Here is a 5,962-nt window from a genome sequence, read left to right as displayed (position 1 = left end):
TTTGGTCCCCCCTTTGCTACTTTGCCAAAAATGGCCGATTTTGATACTTTTGCGAAAAATGTTATTTCTCCTCATGCGGTGTTTTGCATAGCACAACTCTAGGATGGCTTAGCTTTTAATCCATACTAATTAGGCCATCAGGCGACTTGTATTGTCGGGAACTGTGGACATGCCGTGTTTTTGTATTGTTTGATAAAGTCGCATAATGACCGGAAATAATTCAGATCGGATCGAGACATGTATTTGTACTTAGTGGGTGTGTTTAAACAGGATATCGTGTTACTTTCGTTGTTGTTCGAAGCACGCGGTTGAGTAAAGTGAGCGAAGTTTTGTATTCAAAAGTTGGAATTAAACGGTGATTTTAATAGGAAACGTATTGTTGCTGCGTTTTCGACAAACTGGCACCCCAGGTGGGACGTATATAGTTGAGCGATTATGGATAAACAACTGGCAGACTTGGACGGCAAGATCAGAACGTTAAACTTTAGAGTGAAGAAGACGGACGAAATCCTGCAAAAAGATGACCGTGTGGCTTTGGAGAGGCACAAAACTTCGCTCGAGAGCATGGCGACCGCAGTGACCACCCTAAAGGAATCGATAGAAGAGAAAAAGTTTACAGAAGGTGAGAACGAGGAAAAAATACAAGAATGGGCAGCAGATGTCGAAGCAGTAGTTGACGAAGCGGATACATGTATGCGTCAGTTGGCTGACAAAATAGAGCAAATCGATCGCCATGTGAGGCATGAAGCCGCTCTTTTCGAGCACAAGCGAGCCATCGCATTGGAGAAAGAAAAGATACAGCAACAACAAGAGGCTGTAGAACAAGCTCACGCCGAAGAGTTAGCATTTGAGAAGAAAAAGCTCGAGTTACAACAAGCTCAAAAGTCAACTGAAACCACAGGAGCGACTAGCGAAGTTGCGAAAATGCCGAAGCTTGTGATAACTAAATTCGATGGAACGCCTCAAGACTGGATGCGTTTCTGGGGTCAGTTGGAGACCCAAATCGACAAGTCATCTATCCCTGACGTTACGAAATTTTCGTATCTGAAAGAATTATTGGTCACAAAGGTCCGAAATCTGATCGATGGACTTCCGTTCACAGGAGATGGTTATCAAAGGGCCAAAGATCTTCTTGCGAGACGATATGGGAAAACCAGTGAAGTTGTGGGAACGTATGTTCGGAACATATTGGAGTTGCCTACAATCAGAGAGAGGGATGTGAAGAAAATTCATGAATGCTATGAGGTGTTGTTATTTAACATCGAATCATTACAAACATTGCAAAGCCTAAACAAACTTGACGCCGCTGTGAGGTTTACATTTGACAAGCTGGGAATCATTAAGAACGAGCTTGCGATGATGGACGGAAATTGGAGCGAGTGGTCCTTTGTACAATTCCTAGAAGCGTTGGAGAAGTGGACGATCAATAATCCAATCTCAGAAGCTCAAAGGTCCAAGGTCGAGGCAATTCCTAACAACAAGAGAGAAAAAACAAGAGCATTTTATGCAAAACGTGATGATGGGAACCAGACGACCGCCCGTGGATGTTTATTTTGTGAACGCTCCGATCACAAAGCTATTGATTGTGACAAAGTCGTGAGTGTCGAACAAAGAAAGAAGATTTTCCTGGATAAAAGACTGTGTTTTAACTGCACGGGATCTAGACACCGAGCCGAAGATTGTAGGAGCAAATCCACGTGTCAAAATTGTCACGCAAGGCATCACACGTCACTATGCGACAGAGTCCAAGCACGCGAGCCGGGGATGACAGCAAATAACATCGGAAACACAGCAGTGATTCACCCGGTCGTAGTTGTAAAAATTGGCGGCTACAAATTCAGAGCCTTATTAGACAGTGGCGCGAGCCATTCATACGCTTCATCGACCGCGATTGATTTAATTAATGCACGGCCAAAGTCTACTGGACTAAGGCAGATAACCATGCTTACCGGAATCACTACGAGAACGATGCAGGTGTTTGGTGTGGTCATTTGTTCTGTACAAGATGAGTTCAAGCTGGAAGTTGATATTACGAAAGTCAACAAGCGAGAGTTATTAGTTTTGGAGAACCCACGTTACAAGGAAATACTTGAGGCGAATTCTCATCTCAACGGGGTGCGAATGGATGATGACGACACTAAAGACAGGCTACCCGTACACATCATACTGGGCGCGAATGATTTTGCGAAAATTCGCACTGGAGAGCGTTTGAGAGTGGGTCGCCGCGGAGATCCAGTTGCCGAGTTCACCCGTTTTGGATGGACAATCATGTCGCCTGGAGCTGACAGGGAGTTGGCAACTGCTTATCTAGCCATTAATTCGAACGCAGATTACGAGAGGTTGTGCGCACTTGATGTCCTTGGTCTGGCAGACTCTTCAACCGGAGATCAAGGTGACGTTTACGACGAATTCAAAGAACAGTTAGTTCGATCTTCAGAAGGATGGTACGAAACTGGACTTCCTTGGAAGGGAAACTGTCCTCCGTTACCAAACAACCGAGATGGAAGTTTACGCAGATTGAACACTCTTGTACGGAAGCTGAGAAGAACCGACATGCTCGAAGACTATGACGCTGTGATCAGAGAGCAACTTCGAGAAGGCGTAGTAGAGCCAGCACCTGCTGAGGTAACTGGAAGAGAGTTTTATCTACCCTATCGTGCTGTCGTGCGTCGGAGTGCTGAGACGACGAAGCTGCGAGTCGTGTACGACGCGTCAGCCCGTGCGGAAGAGAAAGCACAATCGCTGAACGAATGCCTACATGCTGGACCTCCGCTACATAATAAGCTGTGGAGTGTCATTGTTCGTAACCGTTTTCATCCTGTGGCAGTCGCTGGTGACCTTCGCCGTGCATTCCTACAAGTGCGGATACGAGAAACCCGAGAGAGATTCCTTGAGATTCCACTGGATCGCTGACAAGACAGGAAAACAGGTTGAAACTCTGCGTTTTACCAGAGTGGTGTTTGGCCTCGCCCCTTCACCGTTCCTTCTCAATGGGGTGATTCAACAGCACTTGGAGAACATGCAGTCCAGATATCCTGATAGTGTGAATGAGATACGCAGAAGTCTGTACGTGGATGACCTGATTTCGGGAGGACCTACTACAGAGAAAGCAAAACGTTTAAAGCGTGAAGCTACCGAGATTTTCGCCAATGCTAAATTCGAACTGCACAAGTGGCATTCAAACGAAAAGCAACTAGAGACATCCTGTGAAGATTACGAACCATCATTCGCCAAGGAACAGTTAGAGAATGGAACAGCAGCTGGAGAGTGTAAACTACTTGGACTTGGTTGGGACAAGGTTGAAGATACCCTGCATGTGAGCTTTCCTGAACTGCCAGCCGAGGAGACAAAGCGTGGTATCCTGGCTAATTTGGCGAAAGTCTACGACCCGCTTGGAATTGTGTCACCAGTCATGCTCGAGGGAAAAGTTCTCTACCGAGAATCATGTATCCAGAAGAACGCTTGGGACGCTCCGTTGCCAGAGCAGATAGCAAACCAGTGGAGAAAGTGGGAAAAGAGCCTACCGGAAGAAGTGTCGGCGAAACGCAGTATTCCTCTCTACCAGCAAGAGATCGATAAGATTGAACTCCACGCATTTGGTGACGCCAGTGGCCGCGGAGTGTGTGCCTCAGTCTACGCCGTGGTGACGCAAGCATCAGGGGTGTCGCAAGGTTTGGTTACTGCGAAGTCTCGTCTTGCCAAACAAGGTCTAACCATTCCTCGCCTAGAACTTGTGTCAGGACACATGGCAGTGAATTTGGCCAGCAATGTATGCCAAGCATTGGAAGGACTTCCTCTTGCGACTACTCTTCATTGCTGGCTAGACAGCTCAGTAGCCTTACATTGGATTGGAGATCGGGGAGAATACCGTCAGTTCGTCTCGAATCGCGTAAAGAAGATTCAGACTCACCCAAACGTGCTATGGCATCACGTTCCATCAGCAGACAATCCAGCCGACCTAGGAAGTCGCGGTGGTAGTGTAACTGGAGCGCAGCTGTGGTGGAATGGACCCACCTGGCTTACAGATCCAGCCAATTGGCCACCTAAAGTCGTAACAAAACCTTCCCCAGAGAGTTTAGCAGAAAGAAAGGTGCAACAAGAGTTATTCGCAGTGGGAGTAGAAAGCAAGAGTGACCTCGAAGTCGTCCTTGAGAAGTTTGACTTGCGCAAAGCATTGAGAATTGGTGCTTGGGTAGCGAGATTCTTGCGCAATTCTCGGAACTCCACCAATAAAGCCAAGGGACCACTGAGCACAGCCGAGGTAAAGAGGCATGAGACGTTCTTGGTCAAGAGGGCCCAGCAGCAAGGATTCAACAACGTCAGTTTCGAGCAAGACCAAGAGCAGCTGAACCTGCAACCGAATGAAGAGGGTGTGCTCGAATGCCGAGGACGTATCCAAGGCGAGTATCCTGTGTACCTGCCGGACACGGCTCTACTTGCGACGAAGATTGTGCAACGTGCCCATGTAACTACACTCCATGGGGGAGTTGGCCTAACAATGGCCAGCGTAAGAGAGAGATACTGGATACCCCGCCTTAGGAAATTAACGAAGAGAGTCGTAAGAAACTGCAGTGGCTGCAAACGGTTTCAAGCCGTAGCTTTCGCAAATCCGCCACCAGCACCTCTACCAAGAGAAAGAACCGAAGGCGACACGCCCTTCAACGTGATTGGTGTGGATTTTGCCGGACCGGTGAAGTACCGTAACAAGCGCAAGGAGATGCGTAAAGCGTATGTGGTATTGTACTCCTGTAGTCTCACCCGCGGAGTGTTTTTAGAGTTACTGCCGAATTTGGAGACCGGGGAGTTCATTAAGAGCCTAAAGCACTTCATCGCCAGAAGAGGACGGCCATCAAGGGTCTACTCAGACAACGGTCAGACGTTTGTCGCTGCCGCCAAGTGGTTAAAGAAGGTACAGAAGGATGAAGAGTTTCATTCGTTTCTTAGCAACCAGTCCATCATTTGGCAGTTTAACCTCAGCCGTGCGCCCTGGTGGGGAGGGCAATTTGAGCGTCTGATCGGGTTGATGAAATCAGCATTTTACAAGACAGTTGGCCAAGGGATACTGAACTGGGAGGAATTAAGCGAAGTTATCCTGGATATTGAAGTCACCATGAACAACCGCCCCTTGTGTTACCAGGAGGAGGATGTCCAGCTCCCCACACTGACGCCAAACACGATGCTATTTCTCAAATCCAACATCTTGCCCGAGTTACAGCCTTACCATCTGGAAGAAAGAGATTTGAGGAAGCGCGCCAAGTTCCTACAGAAAACTAAGGATGCAATGTGGAATCGATGGACAGCTGAGTACTTGCGTGCGTTACGCGAACGTCACCGCCTTAAACTCGGAGACAAGCGGTGTTCTCTTGCTGTTGGAGACGAAGTTATTATCAAGTCGTCCGAGCGGAACAGAAATAGCTGGCCACTTGGAATTGTTGAAAGCCTGATTGAAGGAAGGGATGGAGTAGTTCGTGGTGCGAGATTGCGAGCCGGCCGATCCCACATCGAACGCCCTATTCAGCACCTGTATCCCCTGGAACTGTCGTGCGACAGGGATGGTGTCAGAGGAACTACAACAACACTTGACCCTGGAGCACCAGCGTTTAGACCCAGACGAGATGCAGCAGTCGCCGCCGAGCTTCGAGTGCAAGATTTAGCCCAGGAGGATCAGTTGGAATGAACATTTGCTTATAGAACGTTTTCCATTAGGTTTCATCGTTTGTTTTACCTCAATAGCACAATTATCAGGCAGTTCCCGGTGCTACATATGCCACGTCGCTACGAGACATATGGGGGAGAGTGTCGGGAACTGTGGACATGCCGTGTTTTTGTATTGTTTGATAAAGTCGCATAATGACCGGAAATAATTCAGATCGGATCGAGACATGTATTTGTACTTTGTGGGTGTGTTTAAACAGGATATCGTGTTACTTTCGTTGTTGTTCGAAGCACGCGGTTGAGTAAA

At 47.8% G+C, this 5,962-nt stretch overlaps 1 pseudogene; it reads left to right on the top strand.

Moving 5' to 3' along the window:
• The first annotated feature begins 1,228 nt into the window (after positions 1-1,228).
• LOC138028831 (uncharacterized) lies at positions 1,229-5,962 on the top strand (annotated as a pseudogene).

Source organism: Montipora capricornis, chromosome 13 (assembly GCF_036669925.1).
Source record: "Montipora capricornis isolate CH-2021 chromosome 13, ASM3666992v2, whole genome shotgun sequence".
In the NCBI taxonomy this organism is placed as follows: Eukaryota; Metazoa; Cnidaria; class Anthozoa; order Scleractinia; family Acroporidae; genus Montipora; species Montipora capricornis.
The sequence above is the reverse complement of the archived record's forward strand: the minus strand, read 5'-3'. Positions and strand labels throughout refer to the sequence as shown.